Raw genomic sequence first — 22,508 nt, forward strand, 5'->3', positions numbered from 1 at the left:
TTTTATTTTATAACCGTCGTTGAACAGCCGACCCAATTTCATGGGTTTACGACTACTTACGTTCAACTTCGTAGCCTTGTAATTTTGAACCAATCCAGAAGACAAGGAAACTCCTGGATCAGTACCCCCAGAGGTAGGATTTGTTATGGGAACATGGATGACTTTGTGACTAGACCGATTTAACGTGCATCAGTCACCATTTACTACACGGGGATCTTCTGCCAACGGGGGTCGAACCCACGCCCACTTGGACATGGGCCCAGTGCCCTACCAACCAGGGTATTCCAGCCCCTATGTCTGTTAGTTTAGGAAATATCACGATATTTAAATTCGCCTAGAACTCGATCACGTTATTATTTATTATGTTGTTATTAGATTTCTTGAGGCACTTTTCGTACAAGTGATGTGCAATATTTTAATTTCATTTTCTGAGCATCATAAGTATTAGTCATTTATTTAAAATTTTTATGTTCATTTTAAATGGATAATTTCACCTCAATGGAAAAAATAATTCAAAAGTATTATTTTCTCCCCCTTTTACCGATCATTTTTTAGAGATCTTAGAACATTTTTTCCTAGATTATTATTGCAGAAAACAAAACGCTCAAGATTCCCTAGCGCTGTAACACTTTAAATTAAACATTCATTCATTGGCGTAATAACTATTTCAAATTAAAAATGCTTAATCATATTTAAAAACAATACAACTGTCCTATATTTATTTTAATATGAATGTTATTTAATTTTATCAATGGGGATATGAATTAAATCAATAGAAGTAATTTTCGAAAATTGGGGTGTTAATTTCTAATTTTCGGAAAGCTGCGTAAATTTTTAAATGATTTCTGTACTTCAATCTACCAATAGATAATTTTGCATTCGTTAGTACCCGTGAGGACCTTATTAAGTTCTGGATGTAGTACGGTTATTTCCTATGCTGCGACAGGTTGACAAGTTGGGCTTATGTCCAAGGCACCTTTTACTTTATGAGGTCCATTTTGGAATGGTTTAGTGAGAATGGGCTTAACAGAATGGACTAATTATCCAGAGTTCATAACTTAACCCTATTAAAAAAATTTCTTGAATCATTTGAATCACTAAAAAGACAACACACGAAAGGCGAGGCTTGTGTGTTTCCCCCAGTGAATGCAATTAATATATAGAAACAAGGTCAAAACACTCGACACCTGTTCCCAGAATCCCACACTCATATCCCGCAGTACAGTTTGTTTAAAGCAAGAACTCCCCTAGCCACTCGTTAGAAACCGTGGCGGTGACTATGGTAACGAGGTATAACTATTTTAAGTAGGGGAGTGGGGTCACTGCTTAGGACAGGTTTTGGGCAGGCATGAGAAAGGGAATATTTTTGTTCAATATATTGTGTTAGCTCCATAGTGAAAAGAAGCTACCCTCCCTGAAATGCGCTATTCTTGTTTCCATAGCAGCAGATGTCCTCAGACTTTGTGACGGGTGGAGTTCTTACCGTAGACAAACTATAGATGTTGAGTCGTTTACATATTGCGTGTTGAAAGTATTAGAATACTCTTTGAAATGGGAATTTGAAAAGAATTTTTTCAGATTTCTTCGCTGTTATTATTGCATCTAACTGTTTACAAAGAAATATTTTGGATGGAAAAAAAATCGAAACAATACACAACGTATTATTAGTGTGAATGTTTGTATTACAAGCATTCGTCGCCAGGATGTCTTCATTGATTTCAATTAAATACAAAATGGAATTTCTGTTCTTTTGATGAGCATAATAAAAAATTATATTGCAATTAATAAGCCTATAATGCATCGCTTGTTATGAGCTTTTTTCTCATTAAGTTAATAGTACTAATATCTGTTTTCAAATGTAAACAAAACAATTACAAAGTCCATAACGAAATGCCGTTACATTTTCTCATTGTTTGTGGGAATACCCATTATAAAGATGCAACTTATGAAGCATACTAACTGATGGTAGAGTTCCTTTTCAATAGTTATTATCGACTACCTGTTTAACTGATAAAATGTTTAATGATTTAGAAATTTATACGCTTTAGCTGTTGAAATTGCGGTTTTAATTGACCAGAAACAAAGAAAATTGCTTTTCTCCTTCATATCTTACTGTCTAATTTATAAAGTAAGCCCATTTAACTGAATATTTATTTTATTTGCTGTTTTGCTAATTTTCATTTCCTATTGCAATTTCCGTTATTTTGATGTATATATTTTCTCCTTTGCATTTGCATTAAAAATATTTAAACTGAAAACAATTTTAGTCTGTAAGTTTCACTTCACATAAAACAAACATATATAATAATAAAAAGGGTTTTAACTTACATTCTTTAAGAAAAAAAAATGAAAAAAGCAAGAATAAAAATTATTGTTGTTGTTGTTAATTTACGTCGCACTAGAGCTGCACAATGGGCTATTGGCGACGGTCTGGGAAACATCCCGGAGGATGATCCGAAGACATGCCATCACAATTTTGATCCTCTGCGGAGGGGATGGCACCCCCGCTTCGGTAGTCCGACGACCTGCTCGCGAAGTCGAGCACTTTACGGTAGCACAGTTTAACGAGAACCAATACCGCACACCCTCGGTCCCTACGCAGACTGATCCAAGTGGTCACCCACCCGCAAACTGACAGCAGCCAGTGATGCTTGACTTCGGTGATCTGCTGGGAACCGTGTCTTAACGATCAGTCCACTGCGGAACAAAAATTATTGCGAGAAATTAGCTAAAAAAAAACTCTTCAAATAATATATTCTACGTGATTTTTAATGCAGAAACGCTTAATAATATAAATTGAATAACTAAATCATTAGCAACATGCAATATGTTTCATTAAAACTGCAACTTAAATATAACCTGGTGGAAAGAACATAAACTTGCCAGAAAAAGTTCGATAAATGGTATCTGTTAAAAAAAACTCGATAAAGATAATTCGCATTAATAAATTGTGCGAAATATGTCTGGAAAAAAAATCATAAAAAACCACCAAGTGTTTCCAAAGATCCCAAAATAATTATCTTCCGTTTAAGTAGAGTGAACTTTAGCGTCAGCTCGAGTCCAATCTCCATTTTATTTTTAATTAGACGGAGCTACATGTGAGCCGTCTGTCATTATGGAAGTTTCAAAATCTTCTGTCGGTTGGGGCGCTGACGCGCATGCGCGCCAACAGTATCAGAATTCAATAATGATCATTAGACTCTCAAAACTTGAAATTTTATCATTTTAAATATAGACTAAATGTAATTTCAAAAATAGCATGACTATAAATTTACTCATCCATGTATTAAAATTACTATTAAGTACAACGTATTGTTCACATAACATATTTTTAGCTATCTCATGTTACAGAGGATCTCATGTTATCAGTTATGGGGCTTGATGTTAAATTTCTGAACATGAACTCACAAATAATTTAAAGGTAATAATATGAAGTTAGTTAATGAGGATAATTAAGGAATTTTGTTCTATTATAGCTTTTACGTAATAACAAGACTACGGAGTTGAACATTAGTTGTCGAAAAACCCAAAATTGGGTCGGCTGTTCATCGACTGATATAAAATAAAAATAAAATAACAGGCCAGGATAGACTGGTTGGTAGGGCACTGGGCCCATGTCCAAGAAGTCGTGGGTTCGATCCCCACCGGTCGAAGACTCTCCGTGTAGTAAATGGTGACTGATGCTCGTTAAATCTGTCGAGTCGCAAAGTCCTCCATGTTCCCACAGAAAATCAATACGTCTGGGGGTACAGATCCAGGAGTTTCCTTGTCTTCTGGATTGGTTCAAAATAACAAGGCTACGGAGTTGAACATTGGTAGTCGAAAAACCCAAAATTGGGTCGGTTGTTCAACGACTGATATAAAATAAAATAACAGGTGTGAAAACACGTGCAGTTGTCAGCGTATTTCTGTATTAAAGTAAGTCACCGTGAAATTAAATAAGTGTATCAAAAAATTCAACTTGAAGCATTTCAAAAATATTTTCGTAAAACAAGACCCTTATACGATTTTTTACGACTGAAGAAACATTTTCGAATAAAGCATTTTCTTTTCTTTTCATCTTTTAAGGGTGAAAGTTTAATTTACCATATCGAAAATTGTGCGCCTGGCATTAGAATAGTTGCAGAATGATTCTTCTTCCGATAGTTGTAAAGAGAAGAACTTATTCATCTGCAATTCAGGTAATGATGGGAATTCGCGTAAATGATCCGGAAGAAAAGAAAATAGGATCCTTATTTATTTTCTACCTCTAAACGAAGAATACGGGTATTCTTTTTTTATGGTTTTCAAACAGTAGCCTATTATTTATTCAATAAAAGAACATTGAATTATAGAGTTGTTTTTTTTAATTTATTTATTTATTTTAGTATGTGATACCTCAATAATTTTCTTCATTTTATTTTAGTTTTTCGGAATTTAAATGGTATTTTGAATTTTAAATTTAGGTTTTTTAGGTTCAAACATGTTTTTCAATGTTTGATTTATAAAATATGATACAACTGTACTTTAATCAGTATTAAGTTATAATGCGCTATTTATGAATGTTTGTGGTTAATTTACATTCTGGCGTTGGTTAGAAATATACCTATAAGCAGAGGAAACTGAGAAGTTGAAAGATATAAATGTAAAAGCAAAACAGAATTTTGCAAACTACTTACGTTGCTCGAGAATTCCACTTAAACTACTATTTTTATCCAGAAATTTATTTCCTAAAATGCAGATGCGCAAAATATGAACAAAAATAATTTTATTGCATAAAATTTGCAATTCAAACTATAAAGTTAAGAATAATTTGATTTAGAGTTTTCGTCCCATGACTTATTTGCAATATTTTTTTTTATAATTTTCTCTCTTTAGTAAATCAAAAAATATAGCTTTAACAATAGATAGAAACAGCTTAAAGCTGTTATTTACAAAACATATCTTTCCACTCAAAACGTGTGGTGTAATCTGTTTCTCGACTAATATGATATGTCGCAGCAGAGAATAAGCAATTTTTAATAATATTACAAGTTTGCCAATCTTTAGCCAGAATCTTCAGTGAAAATAGAACGAAATGTCAATTGCATATCAATGTTTTACTCTTTGGGAATGAGATTTCTTGCATTGGCAGTAATAAATTAATTGAATTTCTCTAATTGTGATCAGAAATTATTATAACTTCTTAAACACTTAATATTTTTAAACAACATTGTTTGAGCTTTTATACATTTGATTAAACAAATTTTAATTAAACCAGTAACGAAATTTAGTGAAATTTAATTAAATCAGTTATTGAATATAGTTTAAATTCTGTGATGAAGTATAGTTTAAATTCGAAAACAAGCGTCAGTTTTGGGAAAATGAAAAGCGTCTGATATCAAACTTTTTAGTTTTTAAAAAATTACTCCATTGCTGCATTTGTCAGAGCTTATGAAAATCATTAATAATTTAGATTCATGAAGTTATTAACTATACTCCATTGCTAGTTAAGAAAATACTATTGCAGAATAGGATATAAGTAATCATCCGTGACGGTATATAGTTCCGTTTTATTTCGTTATCAAATTATACAAATATGATTTCAAAATGATTTACCAGTTAAACACGTCAGATAGAAATTTAATTCGTGCTATCTTTTACAATATATGCATAGAATTATTTTAAAAAAATTTTTAGTTTTGTAGTCTTACTGGAATCCTAAACTTGGCTAAATATTTCGATAAATACGGAGAACAATTGTTCTATAGAAAAAGAAACAACTAAATGACGTTAAAAGAGCATTGGATATGATTGGCCCAATAAAAATGCCGCGTCTTTTGCTGACATACCCTTAACAATTCAAACAGGAGATAAAGAATTTTTACTGTTGTTTCGCTGTAGGATTGTCTGCAAACAATGTTTATTATTTTTTCATCAGTTCCTTTAAATGAGAGCACAAAGTATTATTTAAATATTATGTAACTCTCTAATTTTATGGGAAATAAAAAAAAATAGTTTTTATTCAATAAGTTTTGTTTTCCCCATTTCAAACGATTTGAGAAAGCAAGCAAATCAAATAAATAAATAAATGTTGTGCAACTTTGTTTCAAGAGTTGGCAATGTTGATATACTTCCGCGCTGGGAGATTGATATCCATTCTGGTGTGCAATTAGATGCAAACAGGATTGAAGCGGTTTGAATGGTTGAAGAATAAACACATTAAATTATTACTATTTACATTTATTCACAATTTATGCATGACTATTTTAGGTTAAATGCGGCATCAAATATTTAAGATGCAAATAAGCAAAGATATAGTAATAGAACAACATTAAAATGTAATTCTAAAAAGTAAGAATTAAAGTTGTAGTTAAAACAAACTTAAAGTTCATAAATAATTATAAAAACAATTAATGCAGAATATGATGAGTGATGTCACGTCCATATATGGCAACGTTACTTTTAAAAAGTAACGAGTAAAAGTACAAGTATTTTTAAAAAAAGTAACGAGTATAAAGTAAAAAGTTCTTATTTTAAAAAGTAACGAGTAAAATGTACAAGTACTGAACAAAAAAAGTAACAATTTAAAAGTACATTTCTAGGAAATCGAAAATTCAAAGTAACCTAAAATTTTATTAAATAATATTCTTATGTTCTTTAATGTTTTTGCAAAATTGTTGTTATTTATTTAATTATTTTTAATTTTGAAAGTTATGGATATTAATTTATTTTTAAATTCGGAAGAATATTATAATATAATTTCATAATATAATCGTATAATATAATTTTAAAATCAAATATAATTTCAATATCAAACTTTTTATGGATTTGCACGAAAAAGAAATTTTATCTATTGATTTCAATTTTTAGTTTATTATTTTTATTTATTTAAATTACCATTGATTTAAAATTGTTTTACTCTTTAGAAACGCGTTTTAAAAGCACAAACATAAAAAAAGCAAACACGGGGTTTCACATAGCTTTGTGATCTTTGAGCTAGTAAAAAATAATAGAATGTGCTGTATAAGTTGAAACAGAAGGTATTTAAACACGAAGTTAGCTGTGAATGTATATATATTGCACATTAATTTTATAAATTAAAAAAAACATAAGTATTTCTTTTTAATTGAATTTTTTATTTTTTTTTTTTTATTTTTATTTTTTTTAGAAAGCTTACCGAGTTTTAGAAAAAAGTAACGATTTCATTCGATATTTCCGCTACAAATACTTGTACTTTTTCTCCAAAAAAGTAACGAAAGTACAAGTAAAAGTACTAAATTTGAAAAGTAACGAAGTACAAGTAAAAGTACGTACTTTTTACTTGTACCGGTGGTACAAGTAACGAAAGTAAAAGTACTGCCATATGTGGTCACGTCGCTTCAGGTTCTTTCCATAGGGACAATGGTTTTTCCTTAACTTCAGAGTATAAAATTTTTTATCTAGGTGGAAAAATCTCACTAAATTAGTTTTTTTTTTAAAATATAAAACAATATTTTTGCAATATTTAATCAATTAGATTCATTAATAATTTATAACTATAGCGTTTCTTTGAGATTATGAGGCAATTTTTTCCTTGGTCAAAGAGTTACGAAACACAACCTAAATAACCTCGTAGCATATTTATACCTAAAAACGAGAATAACATATTTTTTAAATACAGAATTTCGTAACTTTTTTTTCTTCACAAGTTCGTCGACGGGGAGTGGATTTTATTTTCGTTCGTTCTTTCAAAGAAGCCACTCTTTGGTGGGCCCTTAAAAGAGGAGGACAAATCTGTAATAAGATGCTTGTTTAAACAAAAACACATCACGTTATTGCCTAGAGTAAATGCTGCATGTGGCAGCAACTGCCTAATTCCACTGAGCACAACCCCGGTGGATTACCACCCCATCCCCCGCACCATTGGGGCAAGAAAAACACTGTCCGATTCGTGCCCTCAAGCTGCTTTTGTGACATCTATAATTTTTAGCTACTATTTTACTTGTCTGTGCCTGTGACGGCGATAAGTGATACGTATTTTGATTCACGATCATTTAAGTTAACAGTACTTAAATTTTTGCCCAGCTAGTTTTTTCTCCCCTAAATTCAAACAACATTATTCAAGGTTAATTAACTTTCGAATATTGTAATTTACAACGATTTATTTTGTAGTTATGTTTGAAAATTAGTAATGAACTATTGAATGAAAGATATTCGAAAGCCTGCAAGTAAATAAAGTATTGATAAGTACCACATATCAATAACATAGAATTGATGTACCAATGATATATTGGAGTGTTGAAGTATTTTATAAAATGTAATGTGATTCATTTTTTAGTAAAGTTAATAAACGTTGCTTTTATTGATATTTTGCTTAATTGCTCTGGTAAAAATCATTTTTAAATATAAGGTTTTAAAGGAAGTATTAATTTAGATTGAAAAAGAAAAACGAGATTATAATTATTGTATATTTATTTATTTCATTTATTCATTTATTTATTTCATTTATTTATCTATTTTTGAGGCAAATGATTTACTATGAGATGTATTTTTAACTTTTCTAAGCGTGGTTTTTTTTAACTTCCATAATAGACGCATTAACTTCCGTAAGGGCTGCACTATTAATTTCCATAAGAGATGCACTTTTAACTTCCATAAGAGAAGCAAATATGATTTTCATAAGGAAGCATTATATATTTTCATTAGAGTTGAATTTTTAATGATTCATTAGAAACATAATTTTAAACAATTCCGTAAGAGACGTATTTTTAACTTCCATAAGAGATGCATCTTTAACTTCCATAAGATATGCATTTTTAACTTCAATAAGATACGCATTTGTAACTTCCATACCAGATGCATTTTTAACTTTCGTAAAAGAGAGATTTTTACTTTCCATAAGAGACTCATTTTTATGTCAAACTAATGATTCCATGATTATCTAATTCTAAACTATTCTGCTGTATAAGAAAATGCATTTCCAAATGCTGTGAAATTTCATTTTCAAACATCAGTTCTGAGATAAATATTTTAAAATGTTGCTCTGCGTTATTTTAAAACCTGTTCAAATTATTAAAGGCTAATTCTAACCTATATCTTTCATAAATTGGTCATATAGAATTTACCTTTGCTTAAACACTAAGGGAAATCTCCTTTTCGGTTAGAGATAAACCTTATTTTTTCATCCAGAAAATCTCACTCGTTTGTCATGTGTAAAACTCATTTTTCATAAAAACAGGAAATCTTACTCATATTTCACGGGAAAATTTCCCTAATTTTTCGTGGATAAAATCTTTTGCTTTCTCATGGAGAAAATCTTACCAATTTCCTATTTAATCTCGTTATTTTCTCATGGGGAGAATAAAATTCAATTCAGTTTAATAACATTACTATAATAAATAAATGTTAAAACAAAATGAGTTAAACAACACACTCACCTCATAAGGGCAAATTTATTTAAATGGAACGTAATAACACTTTCATTATAAATATAATAGTTACCAGGGATGTTAATTCTACACTCACTTAGCTCATCGATCTCTACAGTTGTTACGTAATTATTTTAATTTTTGTTATATTTAAATTCAAATATCCCAAAATATATTGTATTTACAAGTTAGTTAGTTTGGTTGCCATTTCAGTTTTATCTACAATTATCTTCCAATTCCTATTTAATTTTTGGTTTTTCTGTAAAAGCTAGTTGAGCTTTTAATAATGCGAAACGTTAGTTCCTTATTATATTGTACACATGTAACAAATTAAAAATTTTATACTCATTTTTAACACACACACACAGTTTTGTTTAACGCTTAAAAAAAAGTAAGATCTAATTTACTATTTAATATTCGTAAAAAAATTAATAAGAAAACCCTATTTTAATCATGTGGGTAGACTATATTTGAGGGTGCCCCTTGATTCTCGCCAAGTTGTGATGGCGGTTGATCACCAAGCTGGTTGGATCGCAATATTGAAACCCAATCCTGATTCTAATAGGTTCAGATTTCAGCTTTATTTTTAAATGTTCAACAGTATATGTAATTTCAGAGGTCCGTTAGTTCTACGCTGGATACCGGCTGGTAAGGTTACACTTGCTTATGGTCAATACGATCGAAGGTATGTGGGCAGTCATAAAAAGGGACCTATTAAAAAAAATGTCACCGCCAGTTCGGTACCAGGGACGCCATTTTCGATTCGTATTTCGCCGAATTTATGTGGCGATGGAGGTACGCAGATTCTATTCATGATAAATTTAGACAGTATCTAACTGCTATTAGAGAATTCTGTGCACCTAAATCTGAGCATATTCAAGCTTAATGAAGAAGTGAGTTTTTTTCTTTTCCTTTTCTTTCTGTGCTTACTCCATGAATTTTTGTTTCGATTCAAAATTCATTTTATTGTGTTAATTAATTTTGCTTATATTGGGTTCATGGTAATTTTTGTTTCATTGCAAGTTTTGGCCGCGGTTCCTGTTACCACAGTGTTCCGCACAAACAGGAATGGCGTCAAAATAAGTCGCCAATTTCGCCAAGTGGCACCCTCAAGTATATTTTAACCTAATCATGTTTATTAAAAAATGCTGGGGTAATAAAGAAATATAATAAGATTGCATAATAATAATGGAATATCACTTTCAGTTTTAGGTCTTGGAATAATAATCAAAATAAGAAACGTATTGATAATCAAGAATGATACTATAAATAATTTTAAATAAATACCGTTAAAATAAGAGTAAAGGTGAATTTACTGGCAAAATCTATCTTGATAACTTTTATTAGCATTATGCTGATGGCAACCAAAAAAATATATCTTTTTGTAAATTGAGAAAGCATAATATGTGATTTTTGATATGACAAACAAGAATGCTCCGACAATCATGAAAAATGATTTGTAAGAATTATATTTTATGTAATATAGTTATACAAACAGTGCAAAATCAACTTTAATATCACTTTAAGAATTTTGAAAATAATCACTAATTCGTAACTAATATTCGTAACTAATCACTAATTCGTAACTAACAATTCTAATAATCACCAATGCGCACTATTATCGTAACTGTAATCTAAAGAAAAAAAAATGTTTCGAAGTCAACGTCTAAAGGAATTCGCGATCGCAGCGAACTATAGGGGGCGTTACTGTATGAGACGAATAGCTGCAATTTCTATATGAACAGTCATTAAGTTGCACTTGAGACGTCTATAATGTAGCGTTAGCAAAAAATGTTATCTTCTTATTAGAGTTAAAAGTTAATGCCTGCGAAATCGTTTTACTAAATTTAATGAAAGGCCTATTTAAATTTTTATTCCATAGCTATATAAATCATATTACTTCAAACATTAAAATATGCAAAAAGTATACATAAGCCCATAATTTTATATCATTTAATTTTCCAAAAAAAGCTTTTTGACAACAATTTTTATCAAAAACTTTTAAGTTTCAATGAAAATCATTATTTATAAACTAAAAAATGCGAAATAAAGAATGTTTACGAAGAAGAAAAAAAAACAATTCTAAAAATTCCTCAAACTAAATGAAAAACTTTCATGTTTCTTTTTTTTTATTTTTAATCGGATGTAGATAACCATTCAATAGAGAACTATCAAATTAGAAAAAAAAAATTTACAAGTAAATTTTTTTTTATAAAAATCAACCTGATTTATAAATCCGGAGAATTCCTATATGATCTGCTCTTCGTTTGAAAACTTTATTCTCAAATTATAATACATAGATTATCCCTTCATTACTTTAAGATGATACACCACACAACAAAATTTTATAATTGTAAGATCGTGAAATGAATTTCAATACGTAACTTAAAAACAGAATACCTGAATTCTAGTTGAAATTTATCATTCAAAATTAATAAATACTTATCAAGAAAACAATAAAAATTTATTAATAATCAGCACAAATGATACTATTTCAAGTAATTCGGATGATTCTTTACTGTTGTTTTTCGAATTATTTAGATACAGAAATATATACTATTCTATTAAGAAGAAGAATATTCTATAACAATTACAGTTCTGTACATTCTGAAATCATAGTGGAATGAAGTAAGCAATGTTGACTTCACTTCAGTTTGTAATGAATTGAAGACGAAACAACTGTATTTTACCTTAATACATCTTTAACAGTATGCGATCACGAAATCGGAAGTTATCGGTTGCAAGTTTGTTGATAATGGAAAGGAAAAAATTATCGAGAAATTGTTCTTCAAATGTTGGACGTGTTCTGTTTCCGAATGATTTACCAATGTTCTGGGTCGTCTTTTCAAATTCTTCTGAGTTTTCCTTAAAGAAATTACTCTTTTGATTTGCTGCTTAAAAATGGCGTCCTATTCTGCTAATGATTCTGATAGAACTAAATGAAAACTTAATAAATAAAAGCCTGAAAATATCTATCCGCTAGAGGGCTTACTCGAACGTTGCGATAGCGAATAATATTTTGAAACAACTTTTTACATCAAAATTAAGTTACGACGCTATATTTTTTTAGGCACTTGATTTTTTTCAATCTTCTCTTTTAATTAAGCAAGGTTTTATGCATTTAAAAAGTCCTTTCTTTCACCTAGAGAATTTGTACAAAGAATGTAAAATTTATTATTTAAATGTGAGGTAATACGGCTGGTATAAATCTAATTAATACATTGTCAATGCAATATCAAAGCCAATATTAAGACAAAAGATTGAAATTATACACCATTTTAATGCATTTTCGTTGTATTTACATTTAACAAAATTTTTTATAAAATTTGCTTTCAAAAAAAGTACTTTTTGTATATGATATTGAAACAGCTCTTTCAATATCAAAATTAGGTAACAACATTTTATTTTTAATCTGAGCATTTTATTCAGTTTTAATAATTTCTTTCAATTGAAAGATTTTATCCTCTTTTATGCATTCAAAATCACCCTCTTAACTCTTAAAGTATGTAGAAGTACTTCAAATTTGCATATTATTTTATTTATCTATCTAATTAAATCTGTTACTAAGTTTACATTTCACACACAGTTCATACTCTTCAATAAATTAAACCAGTCTCTTTATTTTCAAAACCCTAATTTACATTTCAGTCTGAAATTAATTGTTTCAAGAGTATTTTGTTTCAGCAGCTTTCTAAACTTGATATTGTTATAGAAAATAAAGTAACTCCAGCAGTTACCTTAGCCCTAAATTCACTTATTTGTTTTCTTAAGGAACTTGAAACTCTGAAACTTTTTAATTCATTTGTTTTTCTAAAGCTCGAGTTAGTTTACAAACTTTCTTATCCAGTGAAAAATATAAATCCTAAAAATTAGAACTGAAAAAAATGTCTTCTAAATAAACTAAAAATCAGAAAAAGTTTTTATTTCTGTCACACTTAAAATGCGAAACGTAGAAGCATCATTTTCGAAAAAGAGAGGGTAGAAGATTTTTGGGTAATAATAAAAGCTTATTAACCCTTTTGCGCAGAATTTTTGTTGTTTGTAGATTATTGAAGTAAATTAGAATATTGCAGTTAATGTAGATGAAAATAAGTGAAAAATATTATATTTAGCATTTAAATAATCTATGATTATTACAGCATAAAAACACCGGCGTATTTTTTTTAATTGATTTATTTATTTACTTATTTATTTATTTTTTTGCTTTTAAATTAAAATCTTCCAAACGCGTCTTAAAAGCAATATTTTTTTAAAGCAATATTTATGCAAAGCAATATTTATTCAAAGTAATATTTATTCAAACCTTCAAAGCAATATTTTTTTTTTTGATTTGCGATAATTTAAAGTTATTTAAACCTAAGTGAAACAGTTGTTCATCACTGAAATTTCTTTAATTTATGAAATCAATTAGTGATAAACTTTTGAATTAGAATGAAAAAAAAATTTTGTTTAACTACTTATTTTCGATATTATATTTTAGTACGAATATAAATTTTATAATCTATCATATTTTTTAGCTATTGTTAGCCTGTTTTTGATAGTTAAAAAATAACAAAATATCTTTTTGCTTGAAATTAGAGAGTCAGAAAAAAATTATATAAAAGGGACTCTGGCGTTAAAGGGTTAAGATATTGATTCGGAAATATGTTTTTTTTGCTTGTAAACTGAAAGAAATAAAAATTATGTCTCCTGAAATATAATCCATTTCCTAATGTATCGAGTAAAAGTATAAAATTTTTATTCACTTTTATTGATTATTATTTTTTTGCGGCCCTTTATAGTGAAACATGGCTTAAATTTCAGTTGGTGTTTAATTTTGTTGATGAATCAACTGTACTTGTCAATGAAAATTTTCAAACCTCTTCTTTCTTTCCTCAATCAAGTGTTGTCTCTAGAAAACGGTCTTTGTCCTGTGGTCTCAAAACATGTCAACTTTAATAGTCAAGTAACGTTTTCATTGAAACGCATATTTGCATGAAACTCACTTCAGTTTCTCGGAATTATTCATTTAAAATTTTAAGTAGTATTTGCATTAAGCAGATAAAGAAAAAGTTTAGCACTCTAGCAATTTAGAACAGTGTCAAAATTTGAATTGACAATAATATTTGGCGATAAAAAGATGAATAATTCTACTTTCAGCTGTCAGTAAACAGTTGAAAATTTATTATCATGATTACTGTGCACAAAAATAAATAAATAAATAAAATAAAACGGACCACCCTAAATATCTTTTGATCTAATGATTGAATCCTCACGTTCTAGGACTCATTCCTACATATTTAAATGGTGACTTCAAATATGCTAATTAATTAGAACAGACTGGCCTACAAAATATGGGGGTGGGTTAGCCGTAATCTTGGAAATATGGTCCGGATGGTTTGATCAGGAGAGCGATCCAAAGTTTGAACCTCTTATTGTTAATTTTAGTTTTTGCGTATTTCACCATATCTCGAAAACTTCATAAGCAGATAAAAAAATTCTGGAAAAAATTATAAAATTTATCCAAAGCTTTTAAGTAAAATAATAAAGTTTTGTAAATATTCATTATTTTTTATTATTCTATTTAATGATAGTCAAAGAAATTTTGAATTGTAAGGTGTGCAACTTTTAGCATCATTTTAAAGTATGTAAATTAACATGAAAAAATACAAAATTTGAGCAAAATTGGTCAAGCAGTTTCTGAGAAAACGTAGTTCCCTTGTCTTCTATATTGAGTTCAAAATTACAAAGCTATGTAGCTGAACATTGGTAGTCCTAAACCCAAACATTGAGTCGACTGTTGAATGACTGTTATAAAATATTATTATTATAATGTATATTTATAATGCATCATAAGAAATGCTTATTCATTATCAATTAAACAATGTTTCCTCATTGTTGATTCAGCGATTTTTTTTGGCTTTTGGTAACGGAATAGTATGATAAAGATTTTACTTTATGTGTTTAAATAACTTAAAATATGTATAAAATCAAAACAAATTTTATTTTATTGAAACTTAAATGCTAAAATTCTCAAGATTTTTCTGCTTTGTTGTGGGGGTATGAGCCCATTATCATATCTCTGGCAGCAAATATTTCGATGAAATAATATATTCGAATAACAAAAAGAAGTGTTAAATAATTTATGTTACGTTATTGTTAATACGTTGAAATTACGAAAACAATACCGAATAAAAATATGTTTTATTTCGGTTTACGCAGATTTTTAAAGACACAGTTTTGAAATCTGAAAACAATTTAAGTTTTTTCGGTTACTGTTCGTAAAAAATTAACTATGTTTTGATAATTAACCATTGATCAAATGGTTGTTATTCTCGGAACTTTCTCGTCCGCATATAATCATTCCAAAATTAATTCTGTTTTCTTAATTTTCCATTAATTTTGCAAATTACGCTTTTCATTGAGAAATTTGGCAACTTTTTAAATTAAAAAAATTAAAAGTAGTATTTATTTCAAACATACTTAACTTCAATATAACATTTTTGCCAAATAATTGTTGAGTATAAATCAATATTGACTACTTATATTTACTATGATACTGGAAGTTGCATTTTTCTGAAAACTGGATAATTTATATATCAGAAAAATAGAATAATGTATGCTATAATCACTAAACGTAGAACAACCAAAACTGATTCATTGTAAAAAGAACAAGAATTTCATCAACATAATTCAGTATTCTCCAATTCTGGAAAGTACTGAAATTGAAATAGACTAAAAAAAAACTTAAAATAAAGTTTTGCACAACAAGAAAGAAAGAAACATTTTACTTTAAAACGTACTCTACATAAAATGCCGGATGAAAGTGCGGTAAAAAGTAACGGCACTCAAGGTTCACGATTTTTTTACCGTAAAATCCATTTTTACTGTAAAATTTCACGGAACAAAAATATGCTTTATCGTAATTTTTACAGTAATATGCATTGCAAAATCATAGAATCATTGTTATTAAATTAATATCACAGTAAAAACAACCGTAAAAAATTTATGGTAAAAATAAATTTTACAGTAAAATTAATTTTATTGATGCTGCAATCAGGGTATCATTTTTTTTTAACCATAATTTTATCCGGAATTTTTTCTGACCGTTATTTAAAAGTACAATGCATCAGAAAATAATTATGAAAATCATTATTTCCTTATCGTCTGCTTCAAGACATCGACTTTTTTTTATAAACTTTAATAATAAAAATCTTAATAATAATTTTAAATTATATATTTTTCCTTTAAATCATATCAGAAATTAAACAAAATATGGAAATTAGTGTTTGAAAGAAAAAGTAAAAAGTTGGAACAAACTAACAACACACTAACATCTAATTCGATTTTATTAATCGTTAAATTATTTTCGCACTATTTACGAACGCAAACCAATTAACTTCAATGTTCCTTTTTGGCGGGAATATTTTATGCCGTCATTTTAAGGAAATTCAATTAGCTAACTCTGGTAGTTTCTAATTGATTTAATTAAGTCTTTTTTTAAAGGCAATTATATTTGTTTCGTTTTTTATGTTCTTTGTTTGACTTTTAAGTGACTATTAGATGTTTTTCTAACATTAAAAGGGATTTTAAAAAATGTCACTTGGTTTTTAATATTTTTATTCAATTATATCTTAAGACTTTATAAATAAAATGATTCTTACTCGTATTATTTTAATCATCTGGTATTAAATAAATAAAAATAAGACAAATTAACTTGTTTTCGAAGCAAACAATATGTTGTGGCGTCAAATGAAATAAATCAAACGAAATTAATTTGATATAATGATCGAATTTTCACGATCTAGGAATAAATATTAATGATTCGAGGACCTAATCTTAAATATGCTAATTAATTTGAACAATTTAAAATTAATTAATGGCAAAGTTGCATGCTTTGTAAAATTAAAAAATTTTTCACGATTATTCAATAACAGAAAATAACTTTGAATAAATAAATTTTATAATTGTCTGGAAAAAAAATTCGATTTTCGTAAAATGTTTTCGAAATATACCAAAGTACACATGAAGTGAAATAAATATTACGAGGTTCGAATTTTTGAGGTTTGGATTTACGAGGTTCGCTATCTTGACGTAACTATTGAATCCTTGTTTCTCCAACTGCGGCTACTCCTCGATTTAGAGTGTCATGAAAAAATGAGACAAACATTAAGGGAGCAACATTTTTTATCACTATCTTGCCTTAACTTTTGAAACCATATTTTTCAGACTACGGCTACCCCAATACTTTGAGGGCCATGAAAAAATGAAATAAACATTAAGACTTCCAAATTTTTGATCACTTGCCTAAACTATTGAAGCCATATTTTTCCGACTGCTGCTATTCCTATATTTTGAGGATCAGGAGAAAGCGTAATAAATATTAAGGGATTCAAATTTTTAATTGCAATCTTGCCTAAACTTTTGGAGCCACATTTTTTAGGTGCGGCTACCCCTATATTTTAAGGGTCAGAAAAAAGTGAAATAAACATTAAAGTGTTAACATTTTCGATCGCTATCTTGCCTAAGCAATTGAAGTCATATTTTTCCATCTGCAGTTACCCCTGTATTTTATGAATCAGGAAAAAGTGAAATAAGTATTAAGGGATTCAAAGTTTTAATCACTATCTTGCCTAAACTTTTGGAGTCATATTTTTTACGACTGTGGCTACCCCTATAATTTGAGAGGCTGGAATCTGAATCAGTCGAATAAAAAATATCTTTATTCAGAAAATTTCCTCTTATGTGTTTGATCGCGTAAATTGAATTCTAGTTTGCAGAAATTAATCAAGAGTAGGACTTTGAACCAGGTTGAGTAACTTAAACATCCGATCAAAAGGGGGATAAATCCCCCTTTTGATCGGATGTTCTCGGATGTTTTGATTGGCTTTTCACTTCTTTACTAAATGTCATAAAATCATAAAATAAATGAAGCAACAAAAGTTTCAATGTTACAAATAAACTTACAATAAGAGGAGAAAAACTAAAGTTGGAAATACGTAGATGAAAACTATGTTATTACTATCTACTATGCTATTCGTCACTTTTAAAGTTAACTACTTAGTTATTTGCCAGGTTAAAAGCAGGCAAATCAGTAACGGCAGAGACCTGATAAAAAAATTGCAACTTTCGAGACAAAGCAAAATTACGGCAATTGTAGACAATATGTTAGGTTCATATTAAATTAAGTCATAAAATTAATTAATCCCTGAAAAGAAACTCTATAGAGAGGAATTAAATCTACAAAAAATAGAGTTACTCTTTCAAGACAAAGAAAAAAATTTTTACTTATTACAAGCTTTAATGAAAGAGTGAAAAAACAAGTTAAAAAAATGAAATAAAATAAATGTAAAGCACGCACAATGTGCAAATTAAAAACAGAATCCCGTTATAAGTTTTGTAAACTCTGTATTAAGCTACTGCTTAAAACACATGCAGTCAAACTTCGAGGAACGGCTAGCACGAAGTACAAAATTAATTATTACTTTTAATTAGCTTTTTTGCCCAGGGAAAAAAAGTTAACCATGTTTAAATGCTTAAAATTCCACGCATAGCTTTAAAAAAAATCAGTGAATAAATGTCATTTTTTTGGGTATTTTCTGAAACCTATACAGGGAAGAAATATTTTATCATACATTTTGTCCAAAATCATCATTATTGGGTCATTGTAAGGGAGATGAATTTTTTTATCTACTCGTACTTCAGTGTGTAGTTTTTGCTTCATTTTTAACAAGCATTTTAAAAATATATTTAATAAGTGCAGGATTACATAATATCATTTAAATTTACTACCCAACATTAATTATTATCTATTCAAACTTTTTAAAAGTACCACAAACATACCGTGAATGATTAAAAGCAATCTAACACAACTGCTGCTTTCTTATAATAAATTATTAAAAGAAAATTTTATGTTTTTAATTTTTTAAAGCCTTCCAAAACGCAGAAATGATTGTTTCTGTACGTCTACCGGTGCTGTCGGGATACGTGTCTGAAATTTCTCTAAAATATTTTTTGAAAAAGTTCTGTTTCTAGCCAACTAATACTATTACACAAACAATTCTGTAGGAAAACATATTTTATGTTCTTTAGGTATTGAAAAGTTTATTTTCTTAAAGTATAGATCGAGCATATTGTGGATTTTATTTATTTTTTGAACTTTCATAATTTAAAAATTTCTAAAAACCTATTCAGAGGAGTAAGATAAAAAAAGTAATTTTATCTCACAATCAACAAGCTGGAAACTTTACTTTTAAAGAAATCATTTAAGTGACATTGTATTGGGAATTGTGACATCTTTTTGAAATCAAGAGAATTAAAAAAAAAAGAAAACATCAAGTGTTTTTAAGATTTTGTAGTTCTATTTATAATTTAATCAGGTCCTAAAATCAGTTCTTTTACTCGATATGATAGTAAATGATCTTTGGAATAATGCAATTAACTTATAAAAAAGAAAAGCGTACTTAGCTTCATATAAATATAAGGCATTTAGCAAAATTTAATTTCTTTTTAATATTTTTTTAGCTACTTCAGAGACTTTCACATGATTCTCATTTTACAAATACATAAATTTATATAATATAAAAGGTATTTTACGAACTCTTATGAGACTCAGAAATATATATTAATTCTTTGAACATTGCTAATAATAGAGATCACGTGTACATTTAGAGGACACATTGGCTAAATATAATTGTTAGCTAATGGTTATATGAAGAAAGAATGTCTAAAAAATATTTTAAAAAATCATTTCTTCATTTATCAACCGTGTAGAACAATTATTAAATATTGAAAGCTAGTTTTAAGTTTCATTAAGTAACTCTTAAAGTAAGGGGTATACATTTTAACAAAAATGTGCTTGTTTACATTTAGTAGTTCGCCTCTCGTAAACGTTGAAAGCAAATTGTTTCCCTTGCCTACACATAAAAGTAGATGCCATTCTGTAAATGTGCATGAAAAATCTCATATTTTCAAATATTTGACTTAGGTTTGTATTCCGCATTATAAAAAAAATATCTTAATATAATTTACACTTAAAAGCATTTTAAAATATTTCTTACAAATGCCACTCACTACAAGAAATAGCACCAATGCTATTACAGCTAATGCTGTCCTATACTTTTTGACAATACAACTAAAACCACTTAGTGCAGAGCACACATCTAAATGTTGAGCTATCACATGCTGACTGGAGTCACAGAGAGTACTGTAAAGCGAGTGACACCATTTCGATAGATATCGCGCCTCAGACAGGCATGTCCTGACAATATTCCAAAGCGAGCCGCGGTAGATCAGGTGAAAGAACGTTCACCTCACAACAAGGTGACATAGGCTCGAATCCCAGGTCCCGCACCACGTTTCCCAGTAGAACACCGAAGTCAAAAATCATCGGGTGCGGTCAATACGCGGGGGTAGGAGACCACTTTGATCAGCCTGCGTAGAGACCAAGGGTGCGAAGTATCGGTCCCCTTTAAAGTGTTCTACCTAAACTGCTCGACTTCGCTCGCAGTTCGTCGGACTACAAAAGCGAAGGAAACAACCTCTCTGCAGAGGATCAAAACTGTGATGCCATGTCTTCGGATCATCCTCGAGGTTGTTTCCTAGACCATATGCAATAGCCCATTGTGGAGCCGCGATGGTTCAGGGGATAGAGCTTTCGCCTTCCAATGAGGTGAACCAGGGTTCGATCCCGGCGATGGCTGGTAGATACGAATCCCGCATCCGGCTTGTACCGACCACAGTGCTGACGTGAAATATCCTCAGTGGTAGACGAATCATGGGTTAGAGTCCCCTTGCCGTCAGGCTAACCGTGGGAGGTTCTCGTGGTCTTCCTCTCCATGTAACGCAAATGCGGGTTAGTTCCATCAAAAAGTCTTCCACGGAGGCAAATTTCTCCCAATACTTGAGCCAGGAGTTCCCTTGTCTTCCGGATTGGGTTCAAAATTACAAAGCTACGGAGTTGAACATTAGCAGTCGTAAACTCATAAAATTGGGTCAACGACAGTTATAAAATAAAATAAAATAGCCCATTGTGCAGCTCTAGTGCGACGTAAATAAAATACCTACCAACATACTTATCCCAGTGGTGACTGATTGCTACAAATTCTGCTCCCAACTCTTACCAGCTACAGTGCTGATACCAAATATCCTCAAAGGTAATCGGAGTATGGGTTACAATCAACTTGCAGTCAGACCAACCTTGGTAGGTTTTCGTGGTTTCTCTTTCCTTATAACGCTAATTCAAGTTAGTTCCATCTAAACGTTCTCCACGAAGGCTAGTTCATCGCAATTCCTGATCCTGGAATTCTCGTGTCTTCTAGGTTGGGTTCAAAGCTACGAAGTTGAACAGTGATAGTCGTAAGCTCAGAATCGGGTCGGCAATTCAAATCCGGTTAGAAAATATAAAATGAAACATTTTAAAACGACCTTATAGTGACCTCATGAACACAGAGGATTTTCCTTTGCATCTTAAAATTTCTGAGTTTAAAAGTTATTAGTTTCAATAGTTAATATCGATCCATGAGTTTAAAAGTTATTAGTTTCAATAGTTAATATCGATCCATGAGTTTAAAAGTTATTAGTTTCAATAGTTAATATCGATCCATTATGCTCTTCTTTAAAACGAGGTAGGTTCTTAACTCCAACGTTATTGAATTAAATATTTAAAACTATCTCTTGAAATAAATAAACAAAACAAATAAAAATAATGGTAAAATTTAGTTTTCATTGTTGATTTTCTGGTCAAACATTTTAACACTACTGCAATTTATAGTTAGCAAAACATTATTTTTTTTTACTAAAGTTTTTAGTTAACTTTCAAAAGTATTAAAAAATCTTAATTTTCTGTTATATCTTTCTCTTAGTTTTTATTTCTTGCTGTTTGCTAAAATATTACAACATTTTGCTAATAAATATTTTGTTTGGAAAATATTTTTTGTTATAAGCATTTCTAATGCTTATGTTTAAGATAAGTGCAAGTCAAACCTCATGTGGGGAGTCTTGTACATATTTCTCACGAATTAAATTTTTTTATAATACAATTATGAAGCATTTTTTTATTGTTCAATCTCTAAATATATGCAGTAAACGAAATCTAACCATCCTCTCTGCAGAGAATCGAACAATTTTTAAATTAAAAGTTTAACTTTAAAGCACCAACTT

Source organism: Parasteatoda tepidariorum, chromosome 4, assembly GCF_043381705.1.
Source record: "Parasteatoda tepidariorum isolate YZ-2023 chromosome 4, CAS_Ptep_4.0, whole genome shotgun sequence".
NCBI classification, from domain to species: Eukaryota; Metazoa; Arthropoda; class Arachnida; order Araneae; family Theridiidae; genus Parasteatoda; species Parasteatoda tepidariorum.